General features: G+C 38.7%; 1 protein-coding gene across 2 annotated transcripts in view; it reads right to left on the bottom strand.

Moving 5' to 3' along the window:
- The window catches only part of POU2F1 (POU class 2 homeobox 1), a 261,573-nt gene that overhangs the window by 124,646 nt on the left and 113,918 nt on the right, over positions 1-23,009 (bottom strand). The window lies entirely within an intron of this gene.

Here is a 23,009-nt window from a genome sequence, read left to right as displayed (position 1 = left end):
TAATCCATTAAAAGGAGCTCTGCTGGTGCAGTGGTTAAGTGCTCGGCTGCTAACCAAAGCACTGGCAGTTTGAATCCACCAGCAGTTCTATGGAAGAAAGATGTAGCAGTCTGGTTCCGTAAAGATTTACAGCCTTGGAAACCCTAGTGTTGTTGCTGTTGATAGATGCCATCCAGTCAGTTTAGAACCGCCCCATACTAATCCATTTTATGTACGTACCACCTTTTGTTTATTCATGCATCTGCTGATGGACATCTAGGTTGCTTCCATCTTTTCGCTATTGTGAATAGCTGCAATGAACAACGATGTAAAACTGCCTGTTTGCATTCCTGCTTTCAATTCTTTTGGATATATACCTAGGAGTGGAATTGCTGGATCATATGGTAGCTAATTCAGGAGCCCTGGTGGTGCAGTCATTAAGAGCTCAGCTGCTAACAAAAAGGGCTACAGTTCAAATCCACCAGCCTCTCCTTGGAAACTCTACGGGGCAGTTCTACTCTGTCCTATAGGGTCGCTACGAATGGGAATGGGAATCGACTCAACGGAAATGGGTTTGGTACTTTGGTTGATACGGTAATTCCAGGACAATCATGCTTGGTAAAGTAGAGGGTCAGTGGAAAAAAGAGGAAAACCCTCAACGAGAAGGAATAACACAGTAGCTACAACAATGGGCTCAAACATAGCAACAATTGTGAGGATGGTGCAGAACTGGGCAGCGTTTCGTTCTGTTGTACACAGGGTTTCTATGAATTGGAATTGGCTCAACAGGATCTAGTAACAACAATGGTAATTCCATGTTTAATTTTTGGAGGAACCACAAAACTGTATTGTGGCTACACCATTTTATACTTCCATCAGCAAAGGATGAGGGTTCCAGTTTCTCCACATCCTCACCAACACCTGTTGTTTTGTTTGTTTTTATCGCAGCCATCTCAGAGGGGTGAAGTGATAGTTCACTGTGGTTGTGATTTGCTTTTTCCTAATGACTAATGATGGCAAACATCTTTTCATATGCTTATACATTCGCTTTGCTGAACTATCTATTCAGGTTCCTAGCCTGTTTTTTGACTGGGTTGTCTTTTTTGTTAGGTTGCCCGAGTTCTTAATATTTTCTGGATATTAAACCCTTATCAGATATGTGGTTCCCCAAAATTTTCTCCCAATCTGTAGGCTGTCCCTTCACTTTGTTGATAAAATTCTTTGATAAGAAGTTTTAAATTTTCATGAAGTCCCATTTTATCTATCTCGTCCTCCTTTTTTAAAGATAAGGAAACTGAGCCATAGAGAATTGAAATACTAACTGAACATTACACTAACACAATGTGACACTAATAATTTATAGTCAGAATTTAAAACCAGATTTTGCTGACATCAAAATCTGAGCTCTTGGATATTACTTTGAATTTGGACACACTAATTTGAGTTTCCTCTACTTTCTTGGATAAATCGTATCCTTAACAAAAAAACAAAAAATTATACACAGTCTAATATTTCCATTGTCAACTTCCTTAGTCACGTTTTCATACTTTTCACTGAAAGTCATATTTTACATTATGCATACATATATACATAGAAAGAGAGAATAAATATTAAAACAACTCAAGAAAAGCTTCATGAAATGAGGCTCCTTCCTAAGTACAATGCATTCTGATATGTTCTAATACGTATATACGCATATATGTATATGCATATATATATGTATTTTTTAATTTCTTATTGCTGGCAGCAACTCACTAAATTGATTTCACGACACACCAATTGAAAATCACTGCTTTTAAAAGTGAACCAAGAACTTAAAAGACACGTGAAGCAACCTGAGAGCAGAATCACCTTTTATTTTCTTTTAACTAATAAATTAACCTAATATTTTACAGTTCACACTTAATTCAATGGTGTTTCTTAGCAATTATCCTTTATCAATTTTTTTCAAAGCATTCAATTTTAACTTTCACAGAAACATCATTTCTCTTTTTCTTAATGATTATTTAAATTGTGTAATTAAAATAGGTAGTATAACTACTATAAACAGGCTTGGGCACACAAATAACTAAATGACTCTTGATAATCATACAACTCAACTAGTAGGAGCAGACAGGCACAGACGTACCAAGGAGTAAGCATAGCGTGGGGGCATCAATGTGTTTTTAGCAGGAATGGGGCAAGCATATCGTGGGGGCATCAGACAATGTGTTTTTAGCAGGAATGGGGCATCAGTCAGTTAATCTAGTGTGATGGTTAAGGTTTCGTGTCAGCTTGTCTAGGCCATCATTCCCAGTGGTTTGGCAGATATGTAATCATCCCCCATTCTGTGATCTGATGTGAGCAGCCAATCAGTTGAAAGGCCAATCAGAGGAAAGCCACTCAGTTAAAAGCCAGTCAGCTTCCTTGGGGGCATGGCCTGCTTCCAATAAGTATGGATGTTCTGGCAAAGCATCCTGCATCCAACTTGTCATCCTCTTACCTCTGGTTCTTGGGAATGAACCAGAAGCCTGCTGTCTAACCTTCCAGTTTTGAGTTTGTCAGCCCCTGCAACCACGAGTCAGGAGAATCCTCCAGCTTGACACCTGACCCATGGATTTGGGATTTGCCAGCCTCCACAACTACGTGAGACATTTCCTTGAGACAAATCTCTCCATGTATATTTATATATATGTGGTTCACTAGTTTTGCTCCTCTAGAGGACCCAGCCTAAGACATCTAGTCAATAAGTTAGGTGAAGATTTGTTTAGAAAGCTACCACACTAGAAAGCAGTTATGAAATGGCACATGTTTCCGGTCTCTTCTTTAACCTGTGCTGTCTTATATTTTTACATCCATTGCTATAGCTCCTCTACTGCTCAATCTAACATTTTAGCATCCTTAGGTAAACATAGTACAAAATCCAATCCTGACATTCTTAGTTATAAAATCTTAAATTTTGTGTACCTCTACTTAAGTTTTATTACAATTAACTTACCAGTCAGGTCTATCCTAAATCATCCTGGTTCTTTACTTTTATAACTGCCTTTTCTTCATTCTAGTGTAAAGAGTTTTGCTAAGTTATTGTTTTCATGAATTAACTCATTTAACAAATATTTACTAAGTGCTGCCAGGCGACAGGATAGGAAATGGAGATAGGATAGGAATTGGTGAGCCTCAAGAAAGCTTTCAATGTAAAGCAGAGAGAAATACTACTCAAACAATCACCCAAATATGTAATCCCAAACTTACAAAAAGTACAAAATTACTTTTATAAGTACAAAAAAAAAATCCATGGAGTAAAAGTACTGGACTGCAAAGCTTTAATACATCCCTATAATTTGTCTGGACATTCTTGGCTAATATTAGAGTTCTCCTATTTTAACAACTGGAATGTAACTTTTTCTCTGACTCCATTTTCTTAAATCCATGAAAAACAGGCTTTGTTCTGCTTGAAATCACATGCAGCTCCAGTTATTCCCATCCATCTTTGGAACTATTCTGTTTCATTCCTCATATTGGTAATTTGTGTCTGCTTTCTTTTTATCTCTCTCTTACTCTCAGGCTTCCTGAATTTATGCGATAGTATAACAAGTATGCCAGAGTTCTATCTGAGATACAAAATTTGAAGACACATTTCTCTATTCAGTTAATTAAAATGGTCTTCAGACAATGTCTTCTGATATTACTAACCTGTCTTAATGATATTAAAAATATAGTGGTAGGCATTCTATAAACACTTACTAGCTCTCAATCTGTCTAAAATACCCTTCTTCCCTACATCTCGGTTCATGAAAAGTCTTCCTATCCTATAAAGACAGGTTTGAAACTATGGTCTAAGATTTCCCTCACTTCTCCAGTTGTCAAGTAATTATTTCTCCCTATAAACTCCTATAACAATTATTATGTACCTCTTTTTTGTTTTTACTCTTTATTTTTAATAATCACAAGAATTTGCAAAGATAGTACAGATAGCTCCCATGTTTCCCTCACTGGTTAACATCTTACGTAACTACAATACCGAATCCAGGAAACTGACACTGGTATAAAGTGTGCATAATTCTATGTGACTGTATCACCTATGGAAATTTATGAAACTACCAGCACAATCAAGATATACAACTATTTAATCACAGACTTCCCCCATTATGGGAATATCGGCTCCTCTCTTTCTACCTTCTCTAAGCCCTGACAACCATTTATCTGTTAGTCATCTTTATAATTTTGTCATTTTGAGAATGTTATACAAATGGAATCATACAGTATATGACCAACTAAAATTGGCATTGTTTACACAGCATAATGCCCTTGAGTTCCATCCAAATGCATGTATCAATAGTTCATTCGTTTTTACTGCTGAATGGTATTCTGCCGTCTAAATGTACCACAGTTTAATTATTCACCTACTGAGAGACATCTTGACTGCTTACAGTTTGGGGCCATTACAAACAAGCCTACTGCAAACGTTCATACACAGGATGTACAGCCGATGAAAGGACAAGATCCACGGTGGGAGAAAAGTACACATCGGATAAAGGACTCTTAATTATATAAAGAGGATTCATGTACACATTTTTACATGGCCATATGATTTTATTTCCTTGGGATAAATGTACAGAAGTGAGACTGCTTGATAGTATGATAACTATGCTCAATTTTTTAAGAGACTGCCAACATATCTTCCAGAATGGCTGTACCATGTTACTTTCCCATAAATAATGTATAAGAACTCCAGATTTTCCAAATCTATACCGTTGCTTGGTATTTTCACTATTTTTTATTTTAGCTGTTTGAATAGGTGTGCAGTGATATTTCATCATGGTTTACTTTGAATTTCCCTACTGGCTAGTAATACTGAACATCTTTTTGCGTGTTTATTTGTCATCCACATAGCTATCCTCCTCAGTAAAACGCGTCTTCCTTTTCTTTGCCTCTTTTCTAAAGGATTTTTTTTTTTTAATAGTTGAGTTCTGAAAGTTCTTTATATATTCTAGATAAGAGTCCTTTATCAGATACATGGCTTTGTAAATCTTTTCTCCCAGTGTGGAGCTTGTATTTTCACTCTCTTAACAGGGTTTTGTGTATAGTAAAACTTTAATTTTGATGCTCAATTTATCAATTTTTTTCTTTTATGGACATTTTTGTTGTCATGTTTAGAAACTGTTCACCATTTCAAGTTAGTTTTTATGTGTGAGGTTTAGGTTGAGGATTTTTTGTTTTTGTTACTTCTTTCTTTTATTGGTCTATCACTATCTGATTGTTCCAACATCATCTGTTGAAAAGACTAACATTCTTCCATTGAAATGTTTTTGTATCTTAGTCAGAAATCAATTAGCTATACTTCTGGGTTTGTTTCTAGGTTCTCTCTATTTTATTCCATTGATCTACGTGTCAATCCAACAACCTGTAATATCACTCAGCCTGGATTACTACGGCTATTATAATAAACCTTGAAACTGACTGAATTCTTCCTACTTGATTTTTTGTTTTCAAAATTGCTTTAGCGATTCTAATTCCTTTGCCCTTTCACATAAATTTTAGAAAAAATCTTATCTACAAAAAATTCCTTTGGGTATTTTGACAGGAATTGCATCAAACCTGGATATCGATTTGGGGAAAATTGACATCTTTACTATGTTTAGTATTCTAATCCATCAATGTGGAATATTTCTCCATTTCTTTATATTTTTCTTGATTTCTCTCATCAGCAAAGCTTTCAGCATACAAGTTCTGCATGTTTTGTTAGACTTAAAACTAAGTATTTTGTCTTTTAGTGAGTGTAAAAGGTGTTGTATTTTTAATTTTGGTTTACACAGCACAAAACATAAACCAATTCAACAGTTCCTCCTTTAGTGACTCTGATTATATTTGAGTTGTACAACCAACTTCACTCCTTTTCTGAGTTGCTCCCCTCTTGTTAACATAAACTCACTACCCCCCAAGGTTCCCATCTAATCTCTTGAGATACTGTTATCGATCTGATCGCATACAGATAGTTCTCAGAAGAGCATAATGCTCAAGGACAGGGAAGGGTTACCCAATAAGCAAGGCAAACACGTGCTTAGGGTATCAACAATGCAGGGGCACCAGTTATCCAAAGCAAAGAGCCATAGATGACATGCAGACAGGACAGGAGGAAAAGCAAACACTGCAGTGGAAAGGAACTGGCAGGGCACTAAGTGAAACTGTGTGAGAATGTGCTGGCTGGAAACAAAGTTCACGCAGGGTCACAAGGGTGTCCACATGCAACGTTCTTGAAGCTATAAGGCCCCTACCACGTCAACATCTTCACTGACATCTGTCTCCTATGGTCCCCCCTCCCATGGGCAACGACAGGTTATATTGATAGATAAGAGGTCTCTGACACATTTTGAGCACTAAATTCACTGACTCATTTTCTTTGTTGTAGAATATGTCAAATATTCTTTTTGTAGAAAATGTGGTATACAGTAAAAATCTTAGTACTCTGCACCCACTAAAAGTTTTGTGATCCGGTTCATCTCATTCTGCTAAAATGGCATACGCCACTTCTGCGTTCAACTGCTGATCTTATACTTAAAAGAAGTTACATCATGGATACCTACCACACCGTGCGCGCGTGTGTGTGTGTACGTACACACACACACGTGTATATATATATATACCATATATAAAACTCACATATTCCATCCGAGTATGTAAGCACAGGAGGGGGCACTACAGATTATCAGTTTAGGACTCTCACATGCCTTAATCTGGCCCTGTTCAAGGCAGGTCTTTTTTACAACTTAAGCTAAACTATTGTTTTATTTTAAGATGACTTCAGTGGATAGTTCCAGTTTAAGGTTCAAAGATTATCTCGGGGCAATACTTTCAGGGGTTCATCCACCCTCCATGGTTTCAGCAAGTCTATAGAGTTCATGAAAATTTGAAATTCTGTTCTACATCTTCCCCGTTTTTGATAAGGGCTCTTCTATGGAATGTTTGATCAAAACGTTCTGTAATGGTAGCCTGGCTTCCAGTCTTAGGGCAAAGGAGGCAGCTGTTCAAGGAGGCAATTAGCCACACATTCCATATCCTCCCGCTATTCCTAACTCTCCTTTCTCTGTTGTTCCAGGTGAATAGAAACCAATTGTTCAGCCTTGGATGTATGCAACAAACTAGGAGGTAGAACAGACGCACTAAACACATTTTTAAGCCAATTAACTGGGATGCCCCAAGAAACTATGACCCTAAACCTACAAAGGAACCAAATCCCACGAGGTGTTTGTTTAGTTGTACGTAAACAGCCTCGGCAGCTTTTTTTTTTTTTGGGGGGGGGGTCATTGTTGTAAATGCATATCTATCACACAACTTCTGCTAACTCAAACTTTTACAGGTGTACAACTTACTGCCAGCAATTACAATAATCAGTTCTGCAACCCTACCCTTAATCAACGTCATCTGTCCATAACAATTAACCCCCTACTTCTCTCTCCCTCACGCCCTGGTAACCACTAAGGACTCTGGTCCCTATACATTTGTCTTTTCTTGTCTTTTTATATAATTGAGGTCATACAGTATTTGCCCTTTTGTGATTAGCTTATTTTGCTCAGCATAATGTCTTCAAGCTCCATCCATACTGTAGCACGCATCAAGACTTCATTTCTCCTACTGGTTGAGTCATATGGCCCATTGTATGTATCAAATTTTGTTTATCCATTCATTAGTGGGCATTTAGGTTGTTTCCACGTTTTGTGAATAGTGCTACAATGTACACTGGTGTATAAATCTCTTTTTGAGCCTCTGCTTTCAAGTCTTTTGAGTATATGCCTCGGAGTGGAATTGCTGAGTCATAAGGTAGTTCTATTTTTAGTTTTTTGAGGAACTGCCACATTGTTTTCCACAACAGCTGTACCATTTTGCATTCCCACCAGCAATGGATAAGGGTTCCAATTTCCCCATATCCTCACGAACATTTGTTATTTTCTGGTTTTTTGTTTGTTTCTTAATCTTAGCCAACCTAGTGGGAGTGAAATGGTATCTCATTGTGGTTTCGATGTGCATTTCTCTGAATCGACTTGACTGCAATGGGTTTGGTTTTTTGGCTACTGACACTGAGCATCTTTTCATGTGTTTGGTGGTCATTTGAACACCATCTTTGGAGAAATGTCTATACAAGTCCCTTGGCCCTTTTATGATTGGGTTGTCTTTTTGTTGTTGTCAAAGTTTTATACATATTTTGGTTATTAGATTCTTGAAGAATGTATGGAAACAAAAAGCTGACTCTTTGATAACATCAGTGAAATTGAAAAACCTCTAGCAAGATGGACCAAAAAAAACCATACCAGTACAGGTTAGATCCTAAACATAATCACTTCTGACTTATAAAAAGACCAGAAGACACACAGGGGGAACACAGATGCTGACAACAGAGGGAGATGAATCTACCAGCCCAGGAACTGCAAGGATTGCTGGCTAGTAGAGGCTGAAACAGACAAAGAAGGATCTCTCCCCTAGTGCCATGTCCTGAATTCAGCCTCCTGAACTATAAGAAAATACATTTCTGTCATTTAAAGCCACCCATTTGTGGTATTTCTGTTACATCAGCACTAGGTAACTAAGGCAATGGGTTTCTAGGTCTATTAGTGACTGATGCCCCTCCCATCTCTACCCTTTGATTCCTGGATCCATGAATCCTGGCTATGGGAGAAACAGCACCACATATCATACACTGGCTTAGCGCATACAGGGCCTCCTGCAAATCGTTGCCCCAAACCAGCAAAGTATTGCACCTAGCCAGTGCTGTAACTGTGTCTTCAGAAGGCCATTCCATTGTTCTATCAAGCCAGCTGCTTCAGGATGGTGGGGAATATGATTAGATGAGGGAATTCCATGAGCACGGGTCCAATGCTATACTTCATTTGCTATGAAGTGAGTCCCTTCATAAGAGGCGATGCTGTGTGAGATACAATGAGGGTGGGTAAGGCATTCTATGTGTTCATGGATGCAAATTTTGGCAGAGGGACTGTGTGCAGGGAAGGCTAATCCATATCCAGAGTTAAGTTTCTATGCCAGTAAGAACAAAACGCTGACTTCTCTATGATGGAAGCGGTCTAACATAATCAACCTGCCACCAGGTTGATGGCTGATCACCTCGAGGAATTGTGCCATATCGGGAACTCAGTGTTGGTCTCTGCTGCTGGCACACTGGGCACCCAGCAGTGGCTGTGACCAACTCAGCCTTGGTGAGTGGAATTCCATGTTGATGAGCCCATGCATGACCTCCATCCCTGCCACCATGGCCACTTCGTTCATCAGCCCATTGGGAAATGATAGGAGTGGGTGCAGAAAGAGGATGACTGATTTCCCCAGAATGTATTATCCTAACCACTTGATTGTTAAAAATCCTCTGTGGAGATCATCCTTTGGTGAGTATTCACAAGAGATAAATATTTTCATTTCTTTAACCCATTCAGACAGGTTTATCCACATACCTCTTCCCCCATATCTTCCTTGTCTCCAATTTTCCAATCATGTTCCTTCCTAGTCCCTGACCATCCAGTCAAACCACTGGCCACAGGCTATCAATCAGTATACAGTCACACATCTGGCCATTTCTCCTAAGGAAAGTAAAAAGCAGCTGCACTGCTCGCTGTTCCGCCCATTGAGAGGACTTTCCTTCTCAACTCTACTTCAGGGGGGTCCCAAAAAGGGGCTGCAGTGCTGCTGCTGCTGCCCACTTTCAAGTGGTGCCTGCATATCATGCAAAGCCATCTGCAAACCAGACACGAGTTTTCTCTTCCTAAGGAACTCCCTATGAGCTCATAGGTACGGACTGGGAGAGGGAAGGTAATGTGACAGGAGTGGACACAATGGGCATTTGAGCCACTTTTGCACATGTAACTTACTTATGCCTTCAGGTCCTCCTCAAGTGCTATCCATTTAATGATAGAATACTGCTATGCCTGTCCAACTTTATGACTCTGTGGATCAGCTAACACCCAGTTCATGATGGGCAGCTCAGGTCACATGGTGACTTGGTGGTCCATGGTTCAGTCACTACCAAAGCCCAGCAACAAGCCAAAAGGTGTTTCTCAAAAGTAAAGTAGTTATCTGCAGAGGATGGCAGGGCTTTGTTCTAAAATCCTAAGGGTCTGCGCTGTGATTCACCAATAGGAGCCTGCAAAAGACTCCAAACAGCATCTCTATCAGCCACTGAAACTTTAAGCACCATTGAATCAACCAGATCACATGGCCCAAGTGGCAGAGTGACTTGTACAGAAGCCTGTACCTATTGCAGAGCCTTCTCTTGTTCTGGGCTCCATACGACCAGCAGTTTTTCAAGTCACTTGATAAACAGGCCAGAGTAGAACATGCAAATGAGAGAGATGTTGTCTCCAAAATCCCAAGAGCCCCAGCAGGCACTGTGCTTCCTGTTTAGTTATGGGAGGAGCCACACTTAATAACTTATCCTTTACTTTAGAAGGAATATCCCAACGTGCCTCCTAAGGATATTCCTTTCCTTAGGAGAAATGGCCCAGGCTATATTTCTGGACCCCTAGAAATTTCACTGGCATCGAAGATTCCTATATTTTGGTTGGATTAATTTCCCACCCTCCAGCACACAAATGTTTACCAACAAGGCAAGAGTCACTGGCACTTCTTCCTTACTAGGTCCAGTTGGCATAGCGTCATCAATGTAATGGACCAGTGTGACATCTTGTGGAAGGGCAAAGGCAATCAAGGTCCCTGATGACTAAACAATGACATACAGCTCGGGAGTTCATATACCCCTGATACAGGATAGTAACGATGTATTGCTGGCCTTGCCAGCTGAAGGCAAATTGTTTCCGGTGTTCCTGCGAAGCAGAATCAAGAAAAAGGCAGTGGCCAGATCAATACCTGCATACCAGGTACTAGGAGATGTATTTATTTGTTGAAGCAATAAAACCACATCTGGAACAGCAGCTGCAACTGGAGTAACCACTTGGTTAAGTTTACAAAAATCCACTGTCATTCACCAAGATCCATCTGTTTTCTGCACAGGCTAAATGGATGAATTGAGTACAGACGTGGTGGGAAGCATCGCCGCTCAATTCTTAAGTCTTTGATGGTGCCAGTAACCTCTACAATCCCCCTAGGAATGTGGTATAGCTTTTGGTTTACTACTTTCCTACATAGCAGCAGCTCTAACGGCTTCCATTTGGCTTTTCCTACCACAATAGCCCTCACTCTGTCAGTGATCCTGCCAGTTGCTGAGTTCACCTACTCCAAATGTGCATTCTGGAACTGGGGAAACCTCTACAGGATGGGTTCAGGGCCCCACCAAACCTACTGTGAGACAAACCTGAGCTAGGACTCTATTAATAATCTGCCTTCCATATGCCCCCACTTTGATTCGTCGGCAACAGTAACGTTTGGGTCTCCTGGAATTAGTGTCAGTTCAGGACCAGGATCCAGTAATTGCCGAAAAGTCTGATTACTTCCTTTTCTCCAATGAACAGTCACTTTCATAAAAGCCAGCAGATCCCTTTGGGGAAGGCTGAAAGATTAAGAGCATAAATTTTTGGCAGTGTAGTGGGGTCCTTCTTTAAGAGGATTGGCCTTCCCTTCATACAAAAGGTTGTGATTCTGTAAACTGGCTCAAGCCTAAAACTTGATTGCAGGGCCGTGACTCTCTATTCTGATGATTCAAGTTTGACTGCCATTCACTTGACCTAGAATTTCTCCGCTTGTACAGATCAAGTAAATACTTAGTAGATTTCCCATCTATTTCACGCCTAGGGACACCATGACTAAGTAGCCAACACCATGAGTTCATATGAGTCAGACTATTTCGATTACTGCTTTGACTCTGCTGTCCATTACGGTAACTATGTCCACCTTGTCTTTCACAATTAAGTTCCACTACTTGGCCCCTACCACCATGGATCCAATCAGTCCCACTGTAGTTAGGTATCTTAATTCAGTTAGGACAGTTCCCATTGGGAAATCTGAGTCACACAGAATAGCAATCGTAACACTCTTCAAGGATGCAGGAGCTCCCTTTGCAAATTTGTTCCTCACTGTTGTGGTAAAAGGTGTGTCCTCTGTATGTGGGTCTAACCTAAGAGAGCCAGTCTAACATGCCAAATTCCCTAAGTCTCTGGATATCTCCTACAGTTTATCAAAGCAGGTCTTGTACCACAACTTCATTTAGTGTAGGCTATTGCATTATCCATGCTTCAGCGAACCAACCAAATTGTCAGATCCTTTCCAAACCTCCAGGCTGAGACAATGAAGAATCTGTGTTTAGTAGGCCCATATCAGTAAACTTAGACTAATTCAATTTTATCTTCCTTCCACCATTATTCCATGCCCTTAAACAGCCATTCCCACACATATTTCCCAGGTTTCTGTTAGCACATATTAGAGAAGTCAAGCAGTTCTTTTGGAGTGTACTGTATCTCCTCATGGGTCACATTTTGTACTTCACCTTTCGGCGCCCGCTGGACTTAAAGTCTAATTCCAGTTCTAGAAGCAAAAATGGGTGGCAGGGATGTTTTCTGAGAACATTCAGCAATGTCTTGTAAGGCATCTGCCTCAGATGATGCCCCAAGCAATGACTCAGATGCCACCGCAGTAGATATCGCATATAAAGGCTCTTCAGACACAGCTGAGTCAATCTGATCAGGATGGGGATGAAAGTGCTAATGGTTTTACTGGGGTGGGTGGCTTGGCAGACAGATGGAGTAATCTCTTCTGATGAATATAAGAGGGCTGGTTCTTCTGGCAGGAGTGATTCAACTGAATGTAGGGGCTCAGCTTCCTGATTATCTGCCCATGATATCCCCATCATGTTTAGAATCCCAAGTTTAGAATCCCATTTCTTTCCAATCAATGCCCTCATTTTAACTTCTGATACCATTCAAAGTTGGGAATTCAATTGGCATTGTAATTCAGCCACTTTTATAAGAGGCTGGGTTCCATTTTTGGCAATATCAGCTCTGTTATTACAAGAAATAAGGCTTTTTTCGGGGCACAAGTGGCAACTGTGAGGTCGTTTACGTAGTGTTTAGCTGTGACTCTGAAGCCCTGAGCTCACCTCTTTTTTTTTAAATACTTTGTCTAGTGAAAGTAGGACCAACAAAACAGCTTCCTTATACTTCTCATTCTGACAAAATTATAGAAAAGTATCAAACATGCAATTATCTAGAGCTTCGTCTCTCACCAATACTTAATCTACTGGTGGCAATATTTTGTGTATTTCTGTTGCCATTTCATGCCGTGGATTAGCAGTGCCCTCTTTACTACTGGAAGTAGAGTCATAAGTATCTTTAAGACTAACCAGACTTGACAGCCAATTTAGAAAACTCATTCTTACAATTCTGTTTTTCCAGAACCACTCTCGGTAATCAAATGCTTTAGGCCAAGTTCTCTAGAGAAACAAAAGCACTGAAGTGTGTGTGTGTGTGTGTGTGTGTGTGTATACACATACATACATATGATATATACATACATATATATATAGTGTGAGAGAGAGATTTATCTCAAGGAAATGGCTCACGCAGTTGTAGAGGCTGGCAAGTCCCAAGTCCATGGGTCATGCATTAGGCTAGAAGCTTCTCCTGACTCAGGAAGCTGCAGGGTCTAGCGAACCCAATGTCAGCAGGTGAAACGACAGACTGCTTGCTCATGGACTACAGAGGTTGATAAATCCAGTATCAGCAGGTAAGATGGCAGGCTGCTTTCTCACAGGCTGCAGAGACCTGCGAACCCCAAGATCAGCAAGCAATATGGCAGGCCGCTAGCTCAACTCCCAAGAACTGAAGGTCAGATGATGACAAGACGGATGCAGGATTCAGAGCAAGCAAAAGTCATGAGCTTTGCCAGTACATTCATACAGACTGGATTCAGGCCACACCTCCAATTAAATTTCCCTTACAAGCAACTGCCTAATCACATCAGATCACATTATGGAGGTGATTACATTATATCATAAAATGGAGGCCACATTACATAACTGACAAACTACATCATTACATAACTGACAAACTACATCATTACATGGAAACAACCTAGGTGCCTATCAATGGACAAATGGATAAATAAATTATAGTATATTCACACAATGGAATACTACGCCACGATAAAGAGTAACAATGAATCTGTGCAACACCTCACGACATGGATGAATCTGGAAGGCATTATGCTGAGTGAAATTAGTCGCAAAAGAAAAAATACTGTAAGAGACCGCTATTATAAAAACTCAACAAAAGGTTTAAACACAGAAGAAAACATTCTTTGATGGTTATGAGTGTGGGGAGGAGTATTCGCTAACTAGATAATAGATAACAATTAATCTTAGATGAAGGCAAGGACAACACACAAATAGGGGAAGTCAGCACAACTGGACTAACCCAAAAGCTAAAAAGTTTCCTAAGTACAACCACACACTGAGGGCCATGGTTTCGGGGAACATCTAGGTCAACCGGCATAAGAAAGTTTATTAAGAAAATGTTCTGCATCCCGCTTTGGTGAGTGGCATCTGGCATCTTAAAAGTTAGCGAGTGGCCGTCTAAGATACATCAATTGGTCCCAACCCACCTAGAGCAAAGGAGAATGAAGAACACAAAAGACACAAGGAAGATATTAGCCCAAGAGACAGAGAGGGCCACATAAACCAGAGATGCCATCAGCCTGAGGCCAGAAGAACTAGATTGTGCCCAGCTACCACCAATGACTGCCCTGACAGGGAACAAAGCACAGACTCCCTGGCGGAGCAGGAGAAAGTGGGGTGCAGAACTCAAATTCTAGTACAAAGATCAGATTTAATGGTTTAAGACAAGAAGGACCCTGGAAGACATGACCCCCGGACTCTCTGTAAGCCCAGAACTGAAGCCATTCCAGAAACCAACTCTTCAAAGATTAGACCAGACTATAAGACATAACATGATAATCGTGAAGAGAGTGCTTCTTAGCTCAAAGAGATACATGAAAGTAAGTGGGCAGCTCCTATTTAGTCCAGAGGCGAGATGAAGGACAGGAGCTGGCTGAATGGACATGGGAAATCCAGGGTGGAAATGAGTGTGCTGTCCCGTTAGAGGGAAAGCAATTAGGGTCAAATAACAATGTCTGTATAAATTTTTGTATGAGAAACTAACTTGAATTATAAACTTTCACTTAAAGCACAATTAATAAAAAAAAAAGAAAAACTACATCATTACGTAGCTGCCAAACCACTGAGAATCATGGCCAAGCCAAGATGACATACAACCTTAACGATTACAGTCTCTACTGTCACCCTGGGAGTCTCATTACCACAGAGATGAAAGTACCAGGTCCCTACTAGGCATTCTCTGGTAGCATCCTTGAAATGGTGTTGAGGGTGGCTCACTAAACCCTGGTAACAGTGTAGACAGATCTCGGTTCCCCACTGTGCCTGTGCTGGTAGCCTTACAAATGCAGTGGCGGTTTGTGGCACTTGGGTGGAGCAGAGCGGTTACTGTCTAGAAGTTTTCTGTTGCAAGCTTGCCCCTTTTCTCTTATTTTGGCTAGAGAAAAAACTAATTTTTAGGGGGGGGGGTCCAACTTCTCCAGCACCATATGTTGTATATATGACACAAAACAAAACCCAGGAACTCACCACTGTGTTGTTCCTCGGATTCTGAGGTCCCCAGCCAATCTGCCTTCTTTTCTCCAACTTTCACAGTCTTTTTGTTTTTGTCTCTCTTTTTTTTTTATATCATGTTTAGATTTTTTAGTTGGACTTAGTGCAAAGAATACGGAAAAGCTCTTCTACTCCCTCTTTGCAGAAGCAGAAATTCTACTGTACCTATTTTCATAGCATCTTTCACTCATTATTTATCATCATCGCTGGTTTCGTACAGGAATTATACTCTTTCCAATTGGATACTGAAGGTACCTACTTAAATGGCTTGGGTAGTTTTTCCTCTTCTTCTGTAAGAAAGGGATTATACATTCGTTGAAGGTTGATTAAAACTTGCCAATAAAAATAGCTGGGTCTGGTGCCTCATCAGAGGTAGAGTTGATGGTTTTCTGGAGATAGAATTTTTTTGACAGGCATCTTAGTTCCTTTAATGATTACTACCTATTTTGGTTTTTTTTCCTTGAGTCACTTTGACAACTTATAATTCTCTAATTATTCATTTCATCTTGTTTTCAGGTTTACTGAAATAAGATTGTAGTATTCCTACATAATATGTAAATCTAGCAAATCTGTATTTATGTCCTCTTTTTCACTTCTGTGGAGCCCTGGTAGCTAAGTGGTTAAGAGCTAGCCTGCTAACCAAAAAGTCAGCAGTTCAAATCCACCAGCCACTCCTTGGAAACCCTATGGGGCAGTTCTACCCTGTCCTATATGGTCACTAGGAGTCAGAATTGACTGGACAGTAATGGTTTGTTTCTTGTTTATTTGTAACATTATCTTGATCATCTTAGACAGGAGTGTAGGTACTCTCTGCATTTTTCAAATAACTAGCTTTTAGGTTGGTTGTCCATCCCTTCCTTAATCCTTTTTATTAGCTTCTGGTTCTATCTTATTTCCACACTTCCACTGTATTGGGGGATTTTGTTTGGTTTTGTTTTTTTCTCATTAGCTCATTTATTGTCAGTAGTTCCTATTTTCTAATGGCCACACTTAAGGCTAAGAATTTCCCTCCAAGAAACACATTAGCTATAGCACACGTTTGTATATGTATTTTGTCATTTAGTTATATATTTTTAATAATGCCCACTGTGCTTCCATGAGGTATTCAGGAATATATTTTAAGTTTTTTACATAATTTCTTCCAGCTCTTTGTTTACTGTTGTTGCACTGTGATCAAGCAATGTGGTTTATCACTTCCCTAGTGCTTGCTGAGACTTCTTTTATGACCTAGTATAAGGTCCATGTTTGCAAATGTTTCAGGTATACATGAAAATAACAATACGATGTACTTCTTGGGGGCAAGGTAACAGAATTATTCTTATCTTCTATGTACTTACTTGTCTGTAGAAAAGAAAACATTAAAACACCCTACTAAATTAAAATGTTACCAATTTCTCTTTGCTCTATTTCTAACCTATATTTTAAAGTACATGGACATTCCTTTTGGTAGACTGTTCCTTTAATCATCTTAAAGTCATTTTTGTTTGTCTACTTCTCTCTCTTTTTTGCCTCACAATCTACTGTCACACTAGCCTTCTTTTTGATACTGTTTAACTGGCATCTTTGACATTCTTTTATCATCTTTACTATGTCATTTCTCTCATAAAGAAAAACAGGTGAGATTTTGATTTCTTAAAAAATCCAGTGCTTGTGGTTTTAGTAGGTGAGTTTAACTCTTCTACTTCCTTTGTGATAACTGAAACATTTGGCCTTTCCTTATCATATCACTTCATAGTTTTCATTTACCTTAGTTGTTCTCTGTTGTTGTTTTCCCCCCTTTTTTCCTGATTTCTATAAGATTCATTTTCTTTATTTTGCCCCATAGAGATTCCAAGGTGCACCTGGTAGATTCAAACTGCCGACCTTGTGGTTAGCAGACATAGCTCTTAACCACTACGCCACCAGGGTCTCCATTATATATTCTCTCTGTGTTCTTTTAGCGATGGCTCTATATTTCTCTAACAAATTCTAAAGTTAATCAACATCCCTAGACTATTCCCTAACAAAAGTCCTTACGTAAATTACTTTCACCCATACAAAAACTCCTTTAGTTTTTTGAAATTCATCTTGTAGTCTGGCCTTATTTGTTCAATAAATAATGTTCTGTGGAAGAATTCAGAGTTGAGATGACTCAAACCAGATTGAGCTTACAAACATCAAGAAGCACTGTTCTTCATAAAGCTATGGAATGTTTTCACATCATGAAAGCAATCCATTTTAAACCGATTACATTCCTGGAAATTAAAACAGTCAACGTACAGAACATTTCCATTTACCCAGCTAATTATCTTAAATAATGTCTACAATAGCTCCTAAGATTAGGATCAAGGTAAAACAGAATGCCTAATTAAACTTAAATTTTTAAAAATCTCTTTTTAAATGGCTGTTAGTGTAAGACAAAGCATTGATAACAAAGAATCTCCATCAACATGAAACTAATAGGCTCCCAAATTAAAAGTAAATAAATGTAGAGTAAGAGAATTAACCCAAGGTGATAAAACAAAAGCAAATTAGCCAATTCATTTTAATATTTGTCAAAAAAGAACAACTTCCTTTTTTCATAATTCAGTCCAAAAGCTATTAGATGGTGTTGGGCAAGGCAGATACCTGGGAGGGAGAGGAGCAGCCACTGGGAGGTTCATTACCTAAAGAGATTAGTCTAATAAGTATAATATACTGAGGATAATGGGAGCTAAGTTTATCACTGCTGAAGAAGAAAATTAAAACTATGGAAAAAGCAAACTAGAATGAACTCCGTGATACTGGCTGGACTGGAATTACTGGTTTTGGTATAAACTCAAGTTTATCAAAATATACAGCTAGATTCATAAATACAGATTTAAGTAAATGTATTAACACACACACATATATATATAGTCTATTCCCTGGCTCTGTCCACTGAGTGCCTGGGAGCAGCAACACCCCTACAGCAATGAGCATACTTAGCACCCAGGTCTTGGTTTCTAAATGCTATTATCCACTAGAAGGAACTAGAGGTCCTTCAAGAAATTACTAGTGGAAGTGCTTTAAAAAAATTATGGGGATATGTCAAAAAGACACAGAAGCCAGTATGAAGTGTCTCCCATTGGCCAAATTCTGGACAACTTGAATAAAATAAATGAAAATAATAAAAAAGCATTACTCATAGGAATTTATGAGTCCATGATGATATAAATAGGGAGAGAGGGAGATAGATATATACACAGATGCACAGATAAGAAAACTTTTCCTTACAGTAGAATGCAAATAATAGTAGAAAGGACAGTATAATTAGAAAAACATTCGGAAACCATCATAGTAATAATTCAGTCAAGAAAAAACAGATGCTGAAATTTGTAGATGAAAATTTAGGAAGAAGCACAGCAGATATCACCTCAAAGTTTAACATCATGAGTAAAGGAACAAATCAAAATTGTGCACCACCTGAAACAATGCAATTAGAAAAACATATCATCACTTCTGTGCTGTTGCTGCCAAAGATGCATAGCCTGAATCTAATCATGAGGAACCATGAGTCAAACCTAAATTGAAAGACATTCTACAAAATATATTCTTCCAAAATGTCCTGGAAGGAACTGTTCCACGCTGAAGGATACTAAAGACATATGACAACTAAATGCAGTACACAATACTGGACCTACTAAAGTAACTGGGGGCGAGGGAACACTATGTTGGCAACTTACTCTCAAGAGGTGCAGGGAAATAATTATTTGTACTGTTCTTGCAACTTTTACTTAAGTTTGAAATTACTTTAAAATATTAGCAAAGAAAAAAAAAAAAAGATCAACAACCACCACACGATTTTTTTTATTGGTCTGGGTTTTTTGTTGTTCTTACTGGAGCCTTGCCCCACCCCTCAGAAATCCCTGATTACAGATGTATATTAGCACTGGCAACACCACAATTCTTAGAGAATTATGAAATGAACCATTACTCTACCTGTTCGAGTGCGCTCTAAAGAATTTAAAAAGTATTCTGACAGAAATCTCAAAGTCTTACGATGGAGGAGTTCTCATTATAAAGATTTCATTAATGGAAGGTCCGATTAAACTCAGATCTAAGCACTGAGTGTTAAACAACTCTCCAAAGTTATTTATTTTCTGGAGGAGGCAGGGATGTGGAAGGAGCTTGAAAACCATTGCAACCAAAAATTCTACTATATATTTCAGAAACTCAGTTAAATAAAAAAAAAAAAAAAAACTACCCAGACATAAGACCATATTAGAAAATAAATTTTAAATGTGGTATTATAGATACAGTGTCATGTTCTTTTAAAACTACCGTTTTAGCGATACTATAATTTGATATGTCTAATTTTCCTACTTTCCTAAGCAAATAACATCTGACCCTGAATTTCCTCATGTGAAAAACAGGGACAATTACAGTCTTCCAAAGTTGCTTTTAAAATTAAAATGAGAATATAAGCTATTTTGAAATAATAATGAATTTATAAAAATGATAATGGTATTACCTCTTGATATTCAATAAATATTGCTGTCAACATTTCTCCTGTTGTAACAAAAAATTCGGTGCTGTTCTTAAATACGTTCCTGCATTGTAACTGACTGAAGCCGGAGGCAGGGAAATTATCTTTAGTGTGCATGGCAAGAACAATCCTAACAACGTTGAGACCATCTGAACATGTCTGAAGGACAATTTAGTTTTCTTTTTCTTCTTTTTTGCTTATGCTTTAACTTTAAATATTTCTTAAGAAGTATAAATTTTCTCTTCTCCTGAAAACTTAAAATTTGAAAACAAAAAAAAAAAAATAATTCTGCCCCTCTGACCACACAGGAAACCCTGGTGGTGTAGTGGTTAACAGCTACAGCTGCTAACCATAAGGGTTAGCAGTTCGAGTCCGCCAGGCGCTCCTTGGAAACTCTATGGGGCAGGTCTACCCTGTCCTACGGGGTCGCTAGGAGTCAGAATCAACTCAACGGCACTGGGTTTGGTTTTGTTGTGTTTTTTTTCCTGGCCATATAACCACTATATATAGCAATCCCAGGCAGTTATGATTCAGAGAATTGGAAATAACCAACAGCATCTGGGACTACCAAAAACAGGAGATGAGGAAAAAATATGGAGGGCTTTAAGGAACGCTAGTGGTGCAACAGTTAAGCTGCTAACCGAAAGGCTGGCGGTTCTAACCCGACAGCCAATCTGCTGGAGGAAAGAGCTGGTGAACTGCTCCTGTAAAGACGGTTGTTATGTTGTCGTCATCGTGTTGATTCTGAGTTCTACTCAGTCCTATAGGGTGGATATGAGTCAGAAATCGACTCGAGGGCACACAACAAGAAAGTGACCATCTAAACAAAAATGAAGGTACAATTAATTATGTGCATAATGCTTTCTTCTCTTTGCTCTACTTCCTGTGCTGCTAACTTCCACATATATTAAAAGTAAAAAAACTAGATGTGCATGTGTCTGGCATATGCCTGGCGGAACAGGAACTCAGCCTTAGCTGTGCCAGCACTGCCCCACCTTCTTTCCTTCCACCCAGAGGCCAGTGTGGAGCTAACTGCAAGTAATATTTAGGGAAAGTAAGCAACTTCATAATCTTTCTATAATGTCAAATAATGTCGATAAATTTCACATCATCTTCTCATGTTCTAGTTAGTCTGAAAGAATTTGACTAAGATAATAAAAGCTGCCAATACATCTCACCTTCTATCAAATCCTAGCATATGACTGCCCCAAACAGCAAAGTGTCAGGTGACCTAATGTACATTATTTCTCATTTTGAATAGTATAGATTAAAACTTACACACATTACAATGCTTTGCTATCAGATCGCCACATACTACCAGGAATAAAAGAGTCACGTACAGTTACATGACAACGTATTTTTACAGGGCCGCTATGAGTCAGAATCGACTGGATAGCACTGGGTTGGCTGGTTGTTTTAGTATCACATTGTCTACACTCTGTGTACGCCTACCCTCTTTTGGTGGTGGTTAGTTAATGAAAAATTCCTAGGGAAACGTCAGTTTCAGGGGATGAGTTAGGTTTTAAGGCAAAGATTCTCCTGGTTTTGGCAACCTCAGACATTCTGAGAACTTTACTAAAGAAGGCATTTTCTTTATACTTTATACTTTCATCGTTACAGTGTTATCATTGCATTTAACATAATTAACTTTTATTTATACCAAAGCCAGCCAGACACCTGAAATGCTGTTGCACTTTCTCAATAGTACTCTTTGCTGTAACCTCAATTTTTTGCTAAAGGCATCTTAACTGTTTTTGAAAAGTCTGCTTTCAAAACATTTTAAGAACACAATCAGTGCTTGATGATCAAGTGTAAAAAGCCAGAACATGGAGATAAATGTTACGTCACACTACACGTTCCTTTGGGCTTGTTTAAATTACTCTAATTACACATACGTTTGTAATATATTTTATAATACCTTTTTTTTTTAAAGGGAGATAAGACCCATACTTTTATATTATAAAACACAGCTAATATGATTCTGATAGTCAATCATATTAGCTGAGGAAGACACGGTTTCTTAACACCACCTCACATGTCCTAAATGCTCAGACTTTACACAGGGGAATTAGGAGAGGAAAGGACTCCGTAATCAGTATCAGTTAACATGCAATGGGTGGGATTTTACAATTAGATAAACTTTATTTCCAAAAATAAACAGGCTATGCAATCTAGTAACGGGCTTTGAAATCAGAAAGAACTCGGTTTAAACCACAGTTCTAATATCCTAAGCTACATGACTGTATTTGAGCCTCAGTTTCCTTACAGTAAAACAGGTACCATCATACCATGTAAGTTTCTTCTCAGGTTTAATTAACGTACAAAAAACTTCAATGACAGATAACCAAACCAAACCCAGTGCCATCGAGTCAATTCCGACTCACAGAGACCCTGTAGGACAGAGTAGAATTGCCCCATAGAGTTTCCAAGGAGTGCCTGGTGGATTCAAACTGCCAACCCTTAACGGTTAGCAGCCGTAGCACTTAACCACTACGCCACCAGGGTTTCCCAATGACACAGAGCAGTTAATTATTCATTGTTAATGCTATCGTTAACAGATAAAATATTTTATGTAGAATAGATAAAACCATTGCCTTCTCTGTTCCTACATTAACATTTTAAATTATAACAAAAGAAAAATCCATATGAAATATCACCATCATTTATTATTTCAAGCATGTTAACTTACATTTAAGGTACTTAAGAAATAAAAATATTAAAAAAAGGCACTAGACTATGAGTCACAAAATCTAGATTCTGATCTCAGCTCTATCCTAGCTTAAGCAAGTTACTTGACCTCTCTAACCTTCACTTAGGTCATTTGTAAAACAGTAAAATGTGGGTTATGATATTCTGCTTACTAGATTAATTTTAATAAAACTATATTTACAAAGTGTTCCTATTAAACTACCATACAGGGATTATTTCTAATGTCATATTATCAGAGAATAAAGA

Source organism: Elephas maximus, chromosome 3, assembly GCF_024166365.1.
Source record: "Elephas maximus indicus isolate mEleMax1 chromosome 3, mEleMax1 primary haplotype, whole genome shotgun sequence".
In the NCBI taxonomy this organism is placed as follows: Eukaryota; Metazoa; Chordata; class Mammalia; order Proboscidea; family Elephantidae; genus Elephas; species Elephas maximus.
The sequence above is the reverse complement of the archived record's forward strand: the minus strand, read 5'-3'. Positions and strand labels throughout refer to the sequence as shown.